At 45.0% G+C, this 20,687-nt stretch overlaps 1 protein-coding gene across 1 annotated transcript in view; it reads left to right on the forward strand.

Annotated features, from left to right (window-relative positions):
- Nucleotides 1-20,687, forward strand: part of CCR9 (C-C motif chemokine receptor 9) — a 108,403-nt gene that overhangs the window by 2,497 nt on the left and 85,219 nt on the right. The window lies entirely within an intron of this gene.

Below are 20,687 nucleotides of genomic sequence, written 5' to 3' on the forward strand. Positions count from 1 at the left end.
GGCATTTCAAAATGTGGCTGGTCTTTCATCTAAACTCTTGATTTTGTGGGCACTGACAAACTCCCCTCCAGCACATTCTCACTCATAAATGTTGGGAGATTTACTCCAGTTAAGGGCTGTAGTAAGTCACGTTCCAGGGCGGAAAGGAGAACGGAATACCCTCAAACTTGGTGGGGCAAAGTGGCGAACCGGGTTCCCCACGAGAAAACGTTTTCCCAGTGGAAACAAGCATTGGAAATGCAATAGGTCTCGCATTAGGAAAGTTTGAGCAATTGGTATTGTAATGGACACTTTTTTCATTTATGTGTTGGTTTTGAAAATAGCAAAAGTAATAGCTTTGTCAGTTACAATGTCAATAGTTTTAACTTTCTCGAATGTGACACCTATAGCATTTGTAATGCAATGTGTGTTGTCTTTACGTGACTTAGATGTATTGATATTGCAAATAACAATGGCTTTTCATTTTGTAAATAATTAATACTTAAATAAAATTTATTGTAATTTAAATAGCTTAAACGTTTGTAAATTAATTTTGTGAAGATTATGTTCAGTGTATTTTATTGTGACGAAAATCCAAGAACATTGCATTTGCACCTGGTGGTGGATGTGGTGGTGGCTATGGAGGTGATGCTGGATGTGGTGGATGTGGTGGTGGATGCGGTGGTGGTGGTGGATGCGGTGGATGTGGTGGTGGTGGATGCGGTGGAGCATGTGTTGGATGTGGTGGTGGATGTCATGGTGGATGTGATGGTGGATGTGGTGGTGGATGCGGTGGTGGATGTGGTGGTGGATGTGGTGGTGGTGGATGCGGTGGAGCATGTGGTGGATGTGGTGGTGGATGTCATGGTGGATGTGGAGGTGATGGTCGATGTGGTGGTGGATGCGGTGGTGGTGGTGGATGCGGTGGTGCATGTGGTGAATGTGGTGGTGGATGTCATGGTGGATGTGGAGGTGATGGTGGATGTGGTGGTGGTGGATGCGGTGGAGCATGTGGTGGATGTGGTGGTGGATGTCATGGTGGATGTGGAGGTGATGGTCGATGTGGTGGATGTGGTGGTGGATGCGGTGGTGGATGCGGTGGTGCATGTGGTGGATGTCATGGTGGTTGTGGTGGTGGATGTGGTGGTGGTTGTGGTGGTGGATGTGGAGGTGGATGTCATGGTGGATGTGGAGGTTATGGTGGATGTGGTGGTGGATGCGGTGGTGGTGGTGGATGTGGTGGTGCATGTGGTGGATGTGGTGGTGGATGTCATGGTGGATGTGGAGGTGATGGTGGATGTGGTGGTGGATGCGGTGGTGGTGGTGGATGTGGTGGTGGTGGATGCGGTGGAGCATGTGGTGGATGTGGTGGTGGATGTCATGGTGGATGTGGAGGTGATGGTCGATGTGGTGGATGTGGTGGTGGATGCGGTGGTGGTGGTGGATGCGGTGGTGCATGTGGTGGATGTCATGGTGGTTGTGGTGGTGGATGTGGTGGTGGTTGTGGTGGTGGATGTGGAGGTGGATGTCATGGTGGATGTGGAGGTTATGGTGGATGTGGTGGTGGATGCGGTGGTGGTGGTGGATGTGGTGGTGGATGTGGTGGTGGTGGATGCGGTGGAGCATGTGGTGGATGTGGTGGTGGATGTCATGGTGGATGTGGAGGTGATGGTCGATGTGGTGGATGTGGTGGTGATGGTGGATGTGGTGGTGGATGCGGTGGTGGTGGTGGATGTGGTGGTGGTGGTGGTGGATGCGGTGGAGCATGTGGTGGATGTGGTGGTGGATGTCATGGTGGATGTGGAGGTGATGGTCGATGTGGTGGATGTGGTGGTGGATGCGGTGGTGGTGGTGGATGCAGTGGTGCATGTGGTGGTGGATGTCACGGTGGTTGTGGTGCGGTGGTGGTTGTGGTGGTGGATGTGGATTTTGTCGATCATTTAAGTATAAGCACTGTATGTCAGTCAACTACATTGTACTGACTCTAATAGATGGAGATACATAGTTTTAAGCACAATCACTTTAACAATGGAGAATTGGCTTGCTCAACACAAGAACATTAATATTTATCATAGGATACCCAACAAGGGACTTCAGTGAGACTAACATATGGGATGACCACACTTGTGAAGCAAATGGTCAAATAGTCCAATTCCTAAAAACATTTCTCTTTATACCAAAATAAATAAGGAATCACAAAATATAAGAAATTAGGGCGATCAAATTGGTGGTTCATTTGTAATTAGGATAGGACATACAGAGATAAGCATGAACGTACTAACTGTCCGGCTTTAGAAGATGGCTACCGTACTTTCACATGTACTTGTAGTCTTGATATCTGCGATACTTAAACAATATAGTATCATACAGTTGCACCAAGGGATTGAGCAATTATAGATATGAGTGTCAAATACAACCCAAAATAAATATAAAAATGACTTAGGCAAAGACGGCACAAATAGAGGTTATATAATATAGACAATTACCAAAAATAATGAACAGAGCGGACTTTTTAGTCCTTAAAGATGGCCGCAGTGTAAACGACAAACCAGAAGTCCTTCCTCGATCTTTACACTGGTAGACAAGGGAGGAAATCAACACACCACGAGATCACGCAGATCTCAGATAGTATTTCAACAGGAACGCGGGAGTCTCTCACTCGAGCGTACTCTGCCTCGAGGACCCCGGGAGGCGTCTCGATAACTTCATGAAATCCGAGAAGGTAAGAATTACTGACAGCAACCTTAGGGATATGCGAGCGAAAACGAGCTAATCTCACTTCTAAGAGCCGGCGAATAGCTATAAGAGAATAATTTATGGGACCTTTTTACTTTTTTCAAGAACACGAGGGGTTTTAACATATGGCTGGGGAGTTGCAAAGACCGTAACACGGCGGGCAGGGGAAGGGGCGGAGCGGGGAGAGGTGCGACACGGCAGGCAGGGGAGGAGAGTAGGAGGAGGAGGGGGGAGGAGAGTAGGGGAGGCACAGCCTAGCGGCCGTGCAATCAAGAAGTGAGGGGGCGGAGCTGGGGGAGGCTGTGAGAGAGAGAGTAGGCAAGGCAGGCGGCTGGGGGCATGTGCACGCGCTTTTAAGCTCAATGCGCATTTTTGTCCACCCTAAGCGTGGAAGGGTATTCTCAGATGTGAGACCCTTGCTCATTGCACCATCAGGATTCAAGCACACCGGGCCGAAGACGGCTGTAATGCCAGAAACCGGTCCCCGGGAGCTTGTTTCCTTCCCAGTGTAAGAATTGGCTTTTGTAGTTTGGTTTGCCCTGTTCCCATCATGCACTGGGACACGAACAGACTAATTTGCATACAACCAGGTTCTGAAACTGGGATGGTGCAGTGAGCTAAAAAACGGTGTTGGATATAGCCCTGATCTCTTGACTGGGTGAGAGCTTTCTGCTTAATTCAGAGACTCTGTCCCTCACCACCCCTTGTTGTAAATATTTTTGTCCACCCTAAGCGTGGAAGGGTATTCTTAGATGTGAGACCCTTGCTCATTGCACCATCAGGATTCAAGCAAACCGGGCCGAAGACGGCTGTAATGCCAGAAACCGGTCCCCGGGAGCTTGTTTCCTTCCCAGTGTAAGAATTGGCTTTTGTAGTTTGGTTTGCCCTGTTCCCATCATGCACTGGGACAGGAACAGACTAATTTGCATACAGCCAGGTTCTGAAACTGGGATGGTGCAGTGAGCTAAAAAACGGTGTTGGATCTAGCCCTGATCTCTTGACTGGGTGAGAGCTTTCTGCTTAATTCAGAGACTCTGTCCCTCACCACCCCTTGTTGTAAATATTTTTGTCCACCCTAAGCGTGGAAGGGTATTCTCAGATGTGAGACCCTTGCTCATTGCACCATCAGGATTCAAGCAAACCGGGCCGAAGACGGCTGTAATGCCAGAAACCGGTCCCCGGGAGCTTGTTTCCTTCCCAGTGTAAGAATTGGCTTTTGTAGTTTGGTTTGCCCTGTTCCCATCATGCACTGGGACAGGAACAGACTAATTTGCATACAGCCAGTTTCTGAAACTGGGATGGTGCAGTGAGCTAAAAAACGGTGTTGGATCTAGCCCTGATCTCTTGACTGGGTGAGAGCTTTCTGCTTAATTCAGAGACTCTGTCCCTCACCACCCCTTGTTGTAAATATTTTTGTCCACCCTAAGCGTGGAAGGGTATTCTCAGATGTGAGACCCTTGCTCATTGCACCATCAGGATTCAAGCAAACCGGGCCGAAGACGGCTGTAATGCCAGAAACCGGTCCCCGGGAGCTTGTTTCCTTCCCAGTGTAAGAATTGGCTTTTGTAGTTTGGTTTGCCCTGTTCCCATCATGCACTGGGACAGGAACAGACTAATTTGCATACAGCCAGGTTCTGAAACTGGGATGGTGCAGTGAGCTAAAAAACGGTGTTGGATCTAGCCCTGATCTCTTGACTGGGTGAGAGCTTTCTGCTTAATTCAGAGACTCTGTCCCTCACCACCCCTTGTTGTAAATATTTTTGTCCACCCTAAGCGTGGAAGGGTATTCTCAGATGTGAGACCCTTGCTCATTGCACCATCAGGATTCAAGCACACCGGGCCGAAGACGGCTGTAATGCCAGAAACCGGTCCCCGGGAGCTTGTTTCCTTCCCAGTGTAAGAATTGGCTTTTGTAGTTTGGTTTGCCCTGTTCCCATCATGCACTGGGACAGGAACAGACTAATTTGCATACAGCCAGGTTCTGAAACTGGGATGGTGCAGTGAGCTAAAAAACGGTGTTGGATCTAGCCCTGATCTCTTGACTGGGTGAGAGCTTTCTGCTTAATTCAGAGACTCTGTCCCTCACCACCCCTTGTTGTAAATATTTTTGTCCACCCTAAGCGTGGAAGGGTATTCTCAGATGTGAGACCCTTGCTCATTGCACCATCAGGATTCAAGCAAACCGGGCCGAAGACGGCTGTAATGCCAGAAACCGGTCGCCGGGAGCTTGTTTCCTTCCCAGTGTAAGAATTGGCTTTTGTAGTTTGGTTTGCCCTGTTCCCATCATGCACTGGGACAGGAACAGACTAATTTGCATACAGCCAGGTTCTGAAACTGGGATGGTGCAGTGAGCTAAAAAACGGTGTTGGATCTAGCCCTGATCTCTTGACTGGGTGAGAGCTTTCTGCTTAATTCAGAGACTCTGTCCCTCACCACCCCTTGTTGTAAATATTTTTGTCCACCCTAAGCGTGGAAGGGTATTCTCAGATGTGAGACCCTTGCTCATTGCACCATCAGGATTCAAGCAAACTGGGCCGAAGACGGCTGTAATGCCAGAAACCGGTCCCCGGGAGCTTGTTTCCTTCCCAGTGTAAGAATTGGCTTTTGTAGTTTGGTTTGCCCTGTTCCCATCATGCACTGGGACAGGAACAGACTAATTTGCATACAGCCAGGTTCTGAAACTGGGATGGTGCAGTGAGCTAAAAAACGGTGTTGGATCTAGCCCTGATCTCTTGACTGGGTGAGAGCTTTCTGCTTAATTCAGAGACTCTGTCCCTCACCACCCCTTGTTGTAAATATTTTTGTCCACCCTAAGCGTGGAAGGGTATTCTCAGATGTGAGACCCTTGCTCATTGCACCATCAGGATTCAAGCAAACCGGGCCGAAGACGGCTGTAATGCCAGAAACCGGTCCCCGGGAGCTTGTTTCCTTCCCAGTGTAAGAATTGGCTTTTGTAGTTTGGTTTGCCCTGTTCCCATCATGCACTGGGACAGGAACAGACTAATTTGCATACAGCCAGGTTCTGAAACTGGGATGGTGCAGTGAGCTAAAAACGGTGTTGGATCTAGCCCTGATCTCTTGACTGGGTGAGAGCTTTCTGCTTAATTCAGAGACTCTGTCCCTCACCACCCCTTGTTGTAAATATTTTTGTCCACCCTAAGCGTGGAAGGGTATTCTCAGATGTGAGACCCTTGCTCATTGCACCATCAGGATTCAAGCACACCGGGCCGAAGACGGCTGTAATGCCAGAAACCGGTCCCCGGGAGCTTGTTTCCTTCCCAGTGTAAGAATTGGCTTTTGTAGTTTGGTTTGCCCTGTTCCCATCATGCACTGGGACAGGAACAGACTAATTTGCATACAGCCAGGTTCTGAAACTGGGATGGTGCAGTGAGCTAAAAAACGGTGTTGGATCTAGCCCTGATCTCTTGACTGGGTGAGAGCTTTCTGCTTAATTCAGAGACTCTGTCCCTCACCACCCCTTGTTGTAAATATTTTTGTCCACCCTAAGCGTGGAAGGGTATTCTCAGATGTGAGACCCTTGCTCATTGCACCATCAGGATTCAAGCAAACCGGGCCGAAGACGGCTGTAATGCCAGAAACCGGTCGCCGGGAGCTTGTTTCCTTCCCAGTGTAAGAATTGGCTTTTGTAGTTTGGTTTGCCCTGTTCCCATCATGCACTGGGACAGGAACAGACTAATTTGCATACAGCCAGGTTCTGAAACTGGGATGGTGCAGTGAGCTAAAAAACGGTGTTGGATCTAGCCCTGATCTCTTGACTGGGTGAGAGCTTTCTGCTTAATTCAGAGACTCTGTCCCTCACCACCCCTTGTTGTAAATATTTTTGTCCACCCTAAGAGTGGAAGGGTATTCTCAGATGTGAGACCCTTGCTCATTGCACCATCAGGATTCAAGCAAACCGGGCCGAAGACGGCTGTAATGCCAGAAACCGGTCCCCGGGAGCTTGTTTCCTTCCCAGTGTAAGAATTGGCTTTTGTAGTTTGGTTTGCCCTGTTCCCATCATGCACTGGGACAGGAACAGACTAATTTGCATACAGCCAGGTTCTGAAACTGGGATGGTGCAGTGAGCTAAAAAACGGTGTTGGATCTAGCCCTGATCTCTTGACTGGGTGAGAGCTTTCTGCTTAATTCAGAGACTCTGTCCCTCACCACTCCTTGTTGTAAATATTTAAGCTCAATGCACATGCGCATTGAGCTTAAATTTCTCGTGCACTGCAAGGAATCGCCACAATTCCTTGCAAGTTGGTTAAAGAGTGGATAAGCCCCCATAGTCTCGCAAGCTCGATGCGCATGCGCATCGACAGGCGAGACCTAAAAAAGAAAAAAGTGCTATTTCCAGAGGCACTGGCTTTATACAGGGTGGAATCGTACTATGATGAGTTCAATTCTGCATTGGAGAAATGCCAGCTCTAAATCAAAAACAATTTATGGAAAAGGCAATAATTCTGGTTTGTTATTTATATAGCATGCAGTAACTTAGTTTTTTCGAGACAGTTTTGGAAAAAGATGGATATTATTCTACTTTTTATGTAGTTGTACAATATATCTGAATTGTAATGTAAACACATATGTACTTGCGACATTCGGATGGAAATGCAATGAAACTGCATGACCTTGGACAGGAATATAAATCAGATTAAGTTGTTTTTTTTTAAACTGAGGTATTATATTTGCTTAGTCTGATACACATATCTTTAATTGTATAATAGTACAACGTTAGTAGAGAACAGGAGAAGAGGATCAGTAAAAATGTTAACATTCTTTATTTTTGATTATTTTTAAATTAGATTTGAAGTGTGACAAAATGATGAAATTGATATAAGTGCATTTTAATTTGTTTAATATTAAGGATTTGAGGTAGAGAATGTTTGTGGAAGTGTTATGTTGTTCGTTTTATATTATTATTATAGAGTGCATTATGAATGTTTGTAAATCGTTGTGATTGAGGCCTGTTAGTTTGTAAGATGCTGCATACATGTTAATATGTGTTATAGTACAGACAATTAGAATGTGATCAGTATGTGTGGGATGTGTTAGTTTAATCACAGGCGTGAATAATTTCCGGGACATGCCCTTGCAAACGACTGTTTCAAATTGTTTTTTTCAAAACCTTCCCATTTGAACAGATGTAAAAGATACATACTGAAGAGGCAGAGGTAGGTTAGGTGTGACAATTTGTATATGATATGTAAGGAAGGATGGTAGAAGGGCTTGGCAGTTTAGCTATGGAAGGTAGGTGTGGATGGCATGGTAGTTTAGATATGATAAATTGGCAGGTAGACTTGATGGTTATGGCTGTTACAAATGTGGTAGGTATGCACAGAAGTTAATACAGCGGGTTGGTAGGTAAATATGCTAGGTGGTAGGGCAGGTAGTTAAGGTATTTCAAGTTTGGAATGGTAAGTAAGTTGAACTAGCTATGGAGCTATGGCATGTATGGTAACTTGGATAGGTAGTGTTGAACTTGCCCCTTTCTTCCGGATCATCCCCAGACTTTTTGCCTTTCTCCTCCTATTTTTTGCTGACATGGTAACATCGGCTTATACCCAATTGACATATTTAATTTACTTATATGTCCCTAGTAAAGGAGAACTATCTGTGCCCAGTACCTGTAAATTAAATGCTACTAATGGGCCTGCAACCCTGATTGTGCCACCCAGCTAAGTATCACTTTAAACGTGTCTCAAGCCTACCATTGCAGCCTGTGTATGCATTTTTTAAACTGACATTTTGACCTGGCAAAACAAACCTTTTTCAAGACCCAACCTTCTTTTTAATACATACAAGTCACCCCTAGGGTAGGTCCTGGACAGCCCAGAGGTCAGGAGGCTATGCATTTAAAAAGTTGAACATGTACATTTAAGTTTTACATGCCCTGGTAGTAAAAAACTCTTACATTTGTTTTTCACTACTGCAAAGCCTACCTCTCTCGTAGGATAACATGTGAGTTACCTTATTACATTTTAGAAGTGGAATGTTCAAATGGGAATAGGTAATCAGTCTGTGTTTGGTGTCTCTGAAATTGGAATTTAATATCCTAACTTAGGGTGAAGTCGGATTTTAAATAAAAATTGTGAAAATGGCACTTTTTGAAAGTTGGCATTTTGTTGCCTTAGCCATTTGGTGCCTCCAGCATCTCTTTGTCAAATTACTAGGTGTAGCTGATAGTTAAGCTTTGTGCATTCTTAGACGGCCAAACACAATAGGGAGCTTGGGTGTCCCTGGATAGGCCATTACTGGCAGGATGGGAGAGAGGAGCTGGGCTCAACCCCACTTACATTTGAATAGGCTGTGTCATGTCTCCAGACAAAGGGCTGCATACTCCCTGTAGTTAGTCTGGAGCAAGAGTCTGGAAGGTAGGGCACCTTTGCCCTTTAAAGGCATACATCTAGAAGCTTTACCCCACTTCAAAGGCACAACTGGGTATAAATACTGGACCTCAGGCACCAACTCTTCAGTACCTCGCCCGACAAGGATTGTGGTTACGGCTTGACCAAGGCTCACACCCCAGTCAACCAACAACCCAATTTCTCACAGGTAGGCAAACTAGGCAGCTGTGGTAACTAGGATAAGTGTGGTATGGTAAGCAAGATATGGTATAGTTAGTATGGTTATGATGGTATGGTATCCTTGTAGGAAAAGTAGGTTAGGTATGGTAAGTAGGTAGGCATAGTAGTTATGGATTGTTGGTAGGTAAAATAAGTAGCTAAAATAGGCAAATAGGTATTGTAGTAATGGGTGGTACAAGTGTGGCAGGTATTTATAGTTTGTAGTATAAGATTAATGGCAGGTAGATATTGTAGATAGGTCAGGTATGATGATAACAATGGTATGGTTGATTAGGTATTGCATGTAGGGTAGCTAATAAAGGTGGGTAAAGTAGGTATGAGAAGTAAAATAAATTCAGTATTTTAGGTATAGTACAATAGGAATGGTAGGTTAGGTATGGCAAGTATGGTACTAACAGTGATCAAGGTAGGTTAGGTATCTTACGTAAGCATGGAAGGTAGGTATGTTGTAAGGTAAGATATGGTAGGCATGGAAGGAATGTTAGGTATCGTAGGTTAGATATGGTAGGTAAGTATATTAGTTATGAAAGGCATGCTATATAAAACTTTATAAATACGTAAATAAATAAATAAATATGAGAGGTATAGTATGTATAGTAAGTGTGATTGTAGGTTAGGTATGTGAGAATGTATGTAGTAGGTCTGGTAATTTAGGTATGGTAGGTTAGGGACAGTATGGTACAGTAGGAATGCTAGGTTAAGTATGGCAGGTATGGTCGGTGGCAGCTGGCATGTAAGGAAGGTAGTGGGGTGGGAATAAAAAAAAAGTTATTAACAAATTAAAAAAAATACACTTACCTTGAATACTGGTGCAACGTCCTCCTCGCTCGGGTCCAGGCAGGCAAACAGAGTCCAACGCGGCAGGATCAGGAAGTTGTAGTAACCAATCCTGGTGCTGCTTTCATGCAGCATGAAAGCAGCGCCAGGGTGGAGGGAGTGGGCTCTCTCGCCGCTCCGGAGGGCACTGGAGCCCTTTGTGGTCTCTAACCAAGCTGTCTTAAGACAGCTGGGTTAGAGAGGTTTAAACTACGCATGTTTGGCTGGCCATCGTGATCGTGGATCAGGGCGGCACTGCGGCCATTATCTTATTGGACCTCAGTGCCGCCTTCGACACTGTGAATCATGACATCTTGCTTCACAGAATCTCAGAACTTGGGATAACATCTACAGTGGCGGCCTGGATACGATCATTTCTTTCAGAGCGCTCATTCTGAGTCTGCGAAGGCGATACCACCTCGCCCAGTAAACCACTCAGTTGTGGGGTTCCCCAGGGTTCGTCCCTGAGCCCCACACTGTTTAACATATAAATGCACCCCCTCACAGAAATAATTCGCCCTTTCGGCGTCCAAGTCGTGTCCTACGCGGATGACACGCAACTGGTGGTCACCCTAAATCACCCCTCTTCGTGTCCTAATGATCTCAGAGGTTGCATGGAAGCAGTAAGTACCTGGATGAGCCAGTCTTACCTGAAACTAAACGGCGACAAAACAGAGCTAATGGTACTGGGTAACTCCCCTCAAAAATCCATTGAGTCTCTGTGGCCACCAGATCTAGGCCCAGCACCCCCAGCCAGGAACACCATCAAGAGCTTAGGAATATGGCTAGACAGCACATTATCCTTCGGACACCAGGCAACCAAATTATTTGCCACCTGCATGGGCATTATAAGACTCATCCGAAAAATCCTACCGCTTCTCCCCTACAAGGCCAGACAGATCATGGTCCAGGGCCTAATCCTCTCCCGGCTGGATTTCGGAAACGCCCTTTATCTAGGCGCCCCTGAATCAACCTTGAAAAAACTCCAGGTGATTCAAAACTGCGCTGCCCGTACACTTCTGCGCATTCCTCGCCACCAATCAGTGAAATCTGAACTAAAAGCCCTCAACTGGCTGCCAGTAAAAGACAGGATCAATTTTAAAACATGTGCCTTGCCCACCATGCCTAATGGAGGAAAGGAGCAATCCTGAACCACACCTTGATTACCCCCTACCACCCCAACAGACAGCTTAGGTCGACTCATAACTTTCAAGTCTTCAGACCCAGGTTCAAAAGAGAAAGGAGTGGAGGAAGAATGTTCTCAACAAACGCGGCAAGGCTCTGGAACTCCCTCCCAATCTCTATCCGTTCAGAACCTAACCTTCTGCACTTTCGGAAAAAACTAAAAACCTTTCTCTTCAGCAGATAAAATTGACCCGCCCCACACACCTGTATTTGGCTCAGCGCTAGGATGCCTACGGGTAGCTATCGCGCTATACAAAAACCATATCCAATCCAATCCAATCCAATCTCATGACGGCCGGTCAAAAAAACATGTTTGGTTTAAACCTTAATGCCCTGCCTTTCACTACTTTCTGCTGCTACCTGACTGGCAGCAGCAGAAACCAAAAAAGCCCCATCCCCTCACGTGCTGACGCTTGGCTCAGGATGGGGTTTGGAACAATAAAATGGTAATAAATGAAGTTTATTACCATTTTATTTTTCCATATCTGGGGGCCATTTTGGTTAGTGGGTCGATGCTCCTCCACCTTAATGGAGGTTGCGCCCTTCAGACTTGTAGAAATGGCATACATGACAGCTTCGGTATGGTATATAGAAGATTGTCCCAGAAAGTAAAACAATCAAAATCACTTAAATGAATTCAATAGAAATTATAGCACCATTGTATTTAATCACAAAGTGTCATATAAACTTATTTACAAAAATGAGTACACAGTTTAAATATATACAATGCCCCTATTGGGTAGGACAGGGAAGGTAGTGTTGGAATGGTGAAGGTATAGGGAAATATGATACAAGTCAATTGAGTCCAAGTAAATCAAAACATCATCATCAGTAAACACAATGGAGAAAAAATTCATCGGTCCATTAACACAAACATGCCTCAAATACAATAAAATCACAAATGATATGTTAGGGAAGAGGCTGAACAAAAAAAACTGAATGTCGACGTTTCGACCCAGGTAGATGCAGGTATAACTGTGACCTTGCTAGAGGGTCTTCATCAGGACGGTGGAGCAGGGAAGGCGGGGCAAAGGATCTGTGGTTGTTCGAAGGGGCACGGTGGGGTGCAAAGACACTCTCAATGGGATACAGAATATGGCTGCGTCTTAGGTCACATGAGTAGACAAGCTGGTGGAGTGGAGTTCAGGGTGGATATTTAATCGGCCGACAGATGGTGGCTCAAAATAAACGCGGAGCAGCCCAGGGAAATGACAGTCAATTCCAAGCGTGATATCTTAAAACGATATGGTGTCACTGAAGGTGGATAGGGTGTCCCAGTTGATCAGTTAGACACTGAGATAAGAAAAGCAGTCGTCTTGGGCGGGTGGGGATTCCGGTTCGAAAGTCACTGGTGGGAAAGCGTTGTGGCGGAATGAGTCAAACGGGTCTGGAAGTGCTGTAATATATGAAAACCGGCGTCCTCGGTATTACAACATATATTACAGCACTTCCAGACCCGTTTGACTCATTCCGCCACAACGCTTTCCCACCAGTGACTTTCGAACCGGAACCCCCACCCGCCCAAGACGACTGCTTTTCTTATCTCAGTGTCTGACTGATCAACTGGGACACCCTATCCACCTTCAGTGACACCATATCGTTTTAAGACATCACGCTTGGAATTGACTGTCATTTTCCTGGGCTGCTCCGCGTTTATTTTGAGCCACCATCTGTCGGCCGATTAAATATCCACCCTGAACTCCACTCCACCAGCTTGTCTACTCATGTGACCTAAGACGCAGCCATGTTCTGTATCCCATTGAGAGTGTCTTTGCACCCCACCGTGCCCCTTCGAACAACCACAGATCCTTTGCCCCGCCTTCCCTGCTCCACCGTCCTGATGAAGACCCTCTAGCAAGGTCACAGTTATACCTGCATCTACCTGGGTCGAAACGTCGACATTCCGTTTTTTTTGTTCAGCCTCTTCCCTAACATATCATTTGTGATTTTATTGTATTTGAGGCATGTTTGTGTTAATGGACCGATGAATTTTTTCTCCATTGTGTTTACTGATGATGATGTTTTGATTTACTTGGACTCAATTGACTTGTATCATATTTCCCTATACCTTCACCATTCCAACACTACCTTCCCTGTCCTACCCAATAGGGGCATTGTATATATTTAAACTGTGTACTCATTTTTGTAAATAAGTTTATATGACACTTTGTGATTAAATACAATGGTGCTATAATTTCTATTGAATTCATTTAAGTGATTTTGATTGTTTTACTTTCTGGGACCATCTTGTCTGTACCAATCATTCACCCAGGTCCCAGGGACTTGCTGGGTCAACCCGTGTCTTTACAACATCGGTATGGTATATAAGCATGGAAGGTAGGTATCAAGGTAGTTTAGGTATTGTAAGCATGGAATAAATGTTAGATATCATAGGTTAGATGTGATAGATAGGTAGGTGTATTAGGTATTAGAGGCAGATAAGGTAAGTATAGTTGGTTAGGTATGGTAGGTGCAGTAAGTTGGTATAGTAGGGAGGTATGGTAGGCTAGGTATGACATGTTTTGTATATTAGGTAGGCTATGTATGGTAGATGGGTGTGGTAGGTTATTTATTGTATGTAAGTATAGTACGTAGATATAGTAGGCATGAAGGTATGATAGCTGTACAAAGTACAGATGTGGAAGTGTGTATGGTAGATAGCAATGGCAGGTAGATATGGTAGGTAGGGAAGGTAAAAAAAAGGTAAGTTTTGTAGTTTTGGTAGTTGTGGAAGTTTAGGGATGCTAGGCTTGATATTGCAGGTAAATGTGATCTAAATGGCAGTCATGGAAAGTTAAGTATGGCGGGATATGTAAAGCACGTATGCATGGTAGGCACAGAAGGTGTGGTAGTTATGGTAGTCTACATTTGCTAGGTAGTTATGGTACATGCGTTAGTAATGGTAGTTAGTTATGGGAGACATGGTAGGTTATGTGTGGTAGGCAGGTATGGTAAGTCTGCTATAGTAGTTTAGGTTTAGAAAGTTTGGTAGGTATTGCAGGTAGTTAGATATGATAGTAATGTAAATGTAAATGTATTGCGATTTATATAGCGCACGTATCACCCGAAGGCATCACGGCGCTTGCCTTGGGAACCCGTCCTGGTATTCCCCTGTGAGATAACCCCAGCAGGGTATCCACAAGGTGAAAGCCAGGCATCCCGCCGCAAGGGGCCGTAGTGGAGATTAAGCAAGCTATTGCCCAGAGCCGCAGAGTGTGAACCCGTGAATCAAGTAGGCACCGGAATGAGAATTATCAAGTCCGTGGAATTTTTTGAGCCCAAGACCCACCGAGGCGGGGAATTGAACCCTGGTCCAGGACCGATCTCAGCTTCCAGGTTTGCCGCCTCCAACCCCTGAGCCACACTTCTCCACTACATAGGCATGTATGATTGGTTATATGTGGTAAGTTTGATGTGGTAGGTTCTGTATATCTGCATGTGTGTAGTATTTGTATAGTGCAAACCTCACTAAATGTAGTGGACTGCAGGATAGGGTCAAAGGCAAGCATACAGTTAACAAGCGATAGGGGCGATAGCTGGGTTCCGGGAGCCAAAGTGTACTGTTATTGCATTGTGATGTGGTGTTCTTTTAAAGGAGGCATCTCCAAACCTTTTTCTAAATTGGAGAAAGTTGGGATGGCCCTTCTGGATAGAGTGATATTATCCCACATCCTGGATGCATAGATGGAAAAGGGCTGCAGCTTTGGTTTGTTCATGTTTTCACTTCTTAGTCTCCTGTCTGATGGTGCCCTGGCTGCAGTTGTGCAGAGTGTCACCAGAGATGGTGAGCTTATCTGCAAGATAAGCAGGGGTGCTGGTACAGATGGCTTTGTAAATGTTTCTTTAAATAAACAAAAGAGGGAGGGTAGAGGTTAGGGTGATAGACTCAACCTCCCAAACTAGTTAATCAAACAATAGGATTCTATCAAATTGTATTTCTATTTATAGTATATGATGTGAAATAAATCCAGTGTGTGTTACTGGTCTTTGTGGATGACAAAGACAAGCACTATGTGTTTTTAAAATACCCCTCACACACTATGATTCCCATAGTGTCATGCTTCATCATTGGGGTCTTCCCGTCCCTCTACGGGGCGGGTCGTGCTGTGACCTACGAACTACGTGGGAGCACTTTTTTATTTTGAAGATAGGCTATGTGTGGTGTGACAAATGTGTGAGTGGTAGCGGGTGTAGGGATTTAAGTGCAAAATATGAAAATTTAAAAATGTCCTGGCTAGTAGAAAAAAAAATGTATTCGCTTCTCTTGCTGGACATATTAAAAAGGGGTTGTGGTAGGGCTATATATTGTCCCCTACTTGGTCGACATGTTTCGTAAGCAGTCCCCCACTGCTTTACTCATCAGGACCTCTGTTAATCCCTACTGTACTCAAGAAACTAACTTTTGTGCAGTATGCCTACTTTCCTAAAATAGATTAGCAAAAATAGGCTAGTCTATTTAAACCAGGGCTTGAGTTGGCCCTTTGAAGAGAAAATGTTGACCTAGTCTGGTCTCTGGAAGAAATAGGAATGAAAGAAAAAATAGAACACTGGAGTCAAGCTATCCAGGCTGAAGAAGGCTGATAGCCAGAAACCGGTCCTTGGATGCTTGATTCCGGTCTAGGAAAGACATGGCTTGGTAGTTCGGGCTGGACTGTTCCCATGAGGCACAGGGTCAAGGCTGATTTGCATATAGCCATTGTCTGACCTAGGGTGGTGTGGAGTGCAAAAAAACGATGGATTTAGGCCCAGATCTTTGTACTGGGGTGAATGTAAGACATTGTTCTACATTCTGTCCATAAACTGTGGTTTTTGCAATTTTCACCCCGAGTGGGCTGGGTATGCTCAGACGTGAGTCCCAGGCTCTCCACATCACTGGAGTCAAGCTATCCAGGCTGAAGAAGGCTGATAGCCAGAAACCGGTCCTTGGATGCTTGATTCCGGTCTAGGAAAGACATGGCTAGGTAGTTTGGGCTGGACTGTTCCCATGAGGCACAGGGTCAAGGCTGATTTGCATATAGCCATTGTCTGACCTAGGGTGGTGTGGAGTTCAAAAAAACGATGGATTTAGGCCCAGATCTTTGTACTGGGGTGAATGTAAGACATTGTTCTACATTCTGTCCATCAAGTGTGGTTTTTGCGACGTATTCTGGTCTGCATGGACATGTGATTAGGTGAACCACATTGTGGCTGTTGCATGTGGTGAACTTCCTTTGCTCCCACGTGGTACCATTTTGGAAATTTAGTTCCTTACTCTTTTTCGTGAGATTGCAGACTTTGCACCTACCAGCATGGATGGTGTCCTTGTAGGTTCCCCATGCCAATTGATAGGGGTATGTCTTCCTTTTCACGCTGTCTGGTGTGAACCAACATGTCTCGAATGTTCTTACCCTTTCTGTGCGAGAACACGGGTTTTGGGATGTCTAGACCCCCACTATTTAGAATCTTCCAATGTTTTGTGACTATTTTAGTCACTCACTTGGAGTTGGTATTATATGTGGTGATACAAAATGGCTTTTTTTCTTCGTCTTTTGGCTGGGCCTTTTCGAGTAGGCTTCGCCTGCAGTTATTGCGTGCCCGTTTGTAAGCCTGGTTGATTATTTTGCCCGGGTATTGGAGTTTCTCTAGTTTTCTCCGTAGATATTTTGATTGAGATTTGAAGTTGGCGATCTCCGTGCAATTGTGCCTCAACCACAAAAATGGACCCAAATGTTTGGGATGAAAGCTTTGGTACACAAGGAGACAGTTCTTAGATGTGGTTTTGAAGTGGGTTGTTGTCATCAATCTTCAATTTTTTGGGAAAATGTTGAGGTCCAGGAATACTAGGTTGCTGTTGGAAATAGTGCTGGTGAACTTGAGGAAGTTATCTTGAAAATTGAGCCAGGTGATGAATTGCTGAGCCGTGGTTTCTTCCCCTTCCCATATGATGAAAATGTCATCAATATATCTTTTCCAGATGTTAATGTGTTTTCTGAAGGGATTGCTGGGGTGTAACATTTCTGTAGTTTCCAGATGGTCGACATAGAGACCAGCAATACTGGGAGCAAATGTGCTCCCCATGCTGATCCCATGTTTCTAAAGATATAAGGTGCTCTCATATTCAAAGAAATTTTCCTTGAGGACCAGACTGCAGCATTCCATGATACCATTTCTTGGGGTTTGATATTCCCTGTCATCCTCAAATAGGACATCTTCAATGATGTTCAATGTCTCGTTGTGGGGAAGGCTTGTGTAAAGACTTTCGATATCACAACTAATTAATAGTTGGATGTCAGGATTAAATGTGAGATCTTCCAGAAGACGCAGGACATCTTTGGTGTCTCTGAGGTAGGTGGATGTTCTTTGTACCATGGGCCTTAGAAAAGCATCAGCAAATTAAGATACAGGCTCTAAGATTGATCTGACGCGGGATACAATTGGGCGTCCAGGTGGATTGTCTAGGCGCTTGTGAATCTTAGGTATTGTATATAGGTATGGTATTTTAGGATTTTCTTGGCACAGAAATTCACCCTCCTTATTTGTTATCCAATTGTATGCTAGTGCTTCTTCCACCATTGTGTGATTTTGACTTTGATCCTTTCTGTGGGATCATCTCAGAGAACTTCATAAATGAGTTGGTCTTGTAGGAGTTGTTTGCATTCCTGGTCATATTGTTTTCTAGTTTGTATTACCGTTGCCCCCTCCCTTATCCGCTGGTTTGATTACTAGCTCGGGATTGCTGCTGAGTTCCTGTATGGCTTTTCTTTCTTCTTTGGTGATATTCTGAAAGATCTGTTTGTTCTGTGAGTCAAGGTCATTGAGGTCTTTCATCACCGCTTTTTCGAAAGCGAGCAATTCTATGGGTAGGGTGCTGTCCATCCGGGTGAATTTAGATTTGGGTTTCATCCCCGTGTCGCCTTGTTGTGTCTCTGTTTCTTTGTCTTTGAAAAACACTTGTAGTTTGAGTCTTCTCATGAACTCTTGAACCTCCTTGCAGAGTAGGAACTTGTCCATGTTACACGTGGGTACATATCCCAGACCTTTCTCTAACACAGTGATTTGTGCATCAGAGAGGTTGAAATCGGTTAGATTTACTACTAGATTCATTTTTGGCTTGTTGACGCCCCCGTCATGCTCCTGGTTGATACTCTCGCTGGTTCGTCCTTTCTTGGTGTCCAATGTACTTTTGTTCCTCTCTGATTCCTACCTTTATTCCTCCCTTGGCATGAACCTAAAAAATGAGTTTGGTCATAATAGGGGTATTCTTGAGGCGGATAGCCCGAGATACCAAGGCACGCGCAACAATTACAGACGTTCATATCAACGCCGAAGAAGAGGATGGAACGATTTTCAAAGCCAACCAATATATCTACCACAACAATATGGACCCCCTCCTTTTTCGCACCCCCAAGGAATGTATCCACCCTGGGCCTATCCGCCTCAAGAATACCCCTATTATGACTAAACTCATTTTTTACACGATAGCTTTTGAAAAATGAATGTATATTTAAAGACTCCCTTTTTTAGATTGCACAATAAGATTGTATTGTGACACAGTTGTCTCTTTCTACCACATCCTTACTTTACTATGTGCAGCCATTGAAGTAATACCGCCACAATAAGCACGTAAAAGTCTGTTGTCATGGATCGCTATAATACTGAATATGGCAACGATCGGAGGAACAGTGGGGGACTGCTTACGAAACATGTCGACCAAGTAGGGGACAATATATAGCCCTACCACAACCCCTTTTTAATATTTCCAGCAAGAGAAGCGAATAAATTATTTTTTCTACTAGCCAGGAAATCTTAAATTTTTCAGATATTGCACTTAAATCCCTACACCCCCTACCACTCACACATTTGTCACACCACACATAGCCTATCTTCAAAATAAAAAGTGCTCCCACGTAGTTCGTAGGTCGCAGCACGCCCCGCCCGGTAGAGGGACGGGAAGACCCTAATGATGAAGCATGAAACTATGGGAATCATAGTGTGTGAGGGGTATTTTAAAAACACATAGTGCTTGTCTTTGTCATCCACAAAGACCATTAACACACACTGGATTGATTTCACATCATATACTATAAATAAAAATAAAAATACCATTTGATAGAATTCTATTGTTTGTAAATGTTGCAGCTGGTTTTGAAGATGATGAGGGCCGGAAGGGGAGCCAGCGGAGTTCAATTACGACAGGTGTGATTGTATTTCTTTAGGGCCAGGATGAGTTGTGCTGCACTTCATGAGCTGCGCCTATGGCCTCGGTTCAAGGCGGGACGGCACTAGCGGTGTAGCAGACGGCGTCTATGTTGTTTTTCTTCGGTGGCAGCACCAGCCACACCATTCCAAGGGCCCAGGAACTGGAATGGGTACCCCTTAGCAATCAAGAGTCCAGCAGATCAGTCCAGGTGCTGTTTAGCAAGTTGCAGGTGAAGTCTGAGACTTCAGAACAGGAGTAAAGCTCTACATCAAGCCCTTGGAGATCATCTTTAAGCCGGATACCACAGCAAGGCAAAAGTCCAGTCCTTTCAAGTACCCACAGACAGAAGCAGCAACTGCAGGCCAACCCAGCAAAACAACACACAGCCAAGGAACAGTACTCCTCTTGGCAGTTCTTCAGCTCTTCTTCTTGGCAGGGTCCTCTTAGTTCCAAAAGGGATGTAAAGTTCTGGGGTTTGAGTTCTACTACTAATACACCAGTTTCTCCTTGTAGTCTTTGTTCCAGAGTCTCTACATTTAGTTGGTGGCATAATGAAATTTGAGGGGGTCCCTCTGCCAAGTGCATGGAGGGGAGGCCCTCGTTCTGGAACCAGTCAGGAGCTTTTAGGCCCGCCTGTGCTCAGTGCCAGAGGAGGCCCCCGGGAGCTGGGCCCCCCCCGCACCAAGGAGGGTGCGGGGGCTATTGTTATGCTGCTGAGTTCAGTAAAACCAGTTCTGTCCTCCCTGGTCCAGCTTCACTACAGGAGGTGGAGACAGCATTGTGGAGAGCAGATACAGCCTATTCAGGTGATGTGAAAACTCCTCCCACCACTCTAAATGCAGAAAGGTCTATTCAGCCTGGCTATGAGTCACCTAGGAGAGCCAGCACACACCTCAACCCTCCTTATGACTGTCTAGAGTGAATACAGGTCCCCAGCTCCTGTCAATCCAAAACCAGATGGTGAATACACAAACAGGCAGAGGCACAAAGGATGATTAAACAAGAAAATGCAAACTTTCTAAAAGTGACATTTTCAAACACACAATTAAAATAAAAACTTTAATAAAAGGTGTGTTATTAAATTCTGAGTTCAGAGCGCCTAAACTCCAAATCTCTAACTGTTCTCAATTGCAAGTTACACTTGTAAAATGTTACAAGGCAGCTCCAATGTTAGCCTGTGGAAGAGCTAATCCTTGCAATAGTGA

The sequence above is a fragment of the Lissotriton vulgaris genome, chromosome 4_1 (genome assembly GCF_964263255.1).
Source record: "Lissotriton vulgaris chromosome 4_1, aLisVul1.2, whole genome shotgun sequence".
In the NCBI taxonomy this organism is placed as follows: Eukaryota; Metazoa; Chordata; class Amphibia; order Caudata; family Salamandridae; genus Lissotriton; species Lissotriton vulgaris.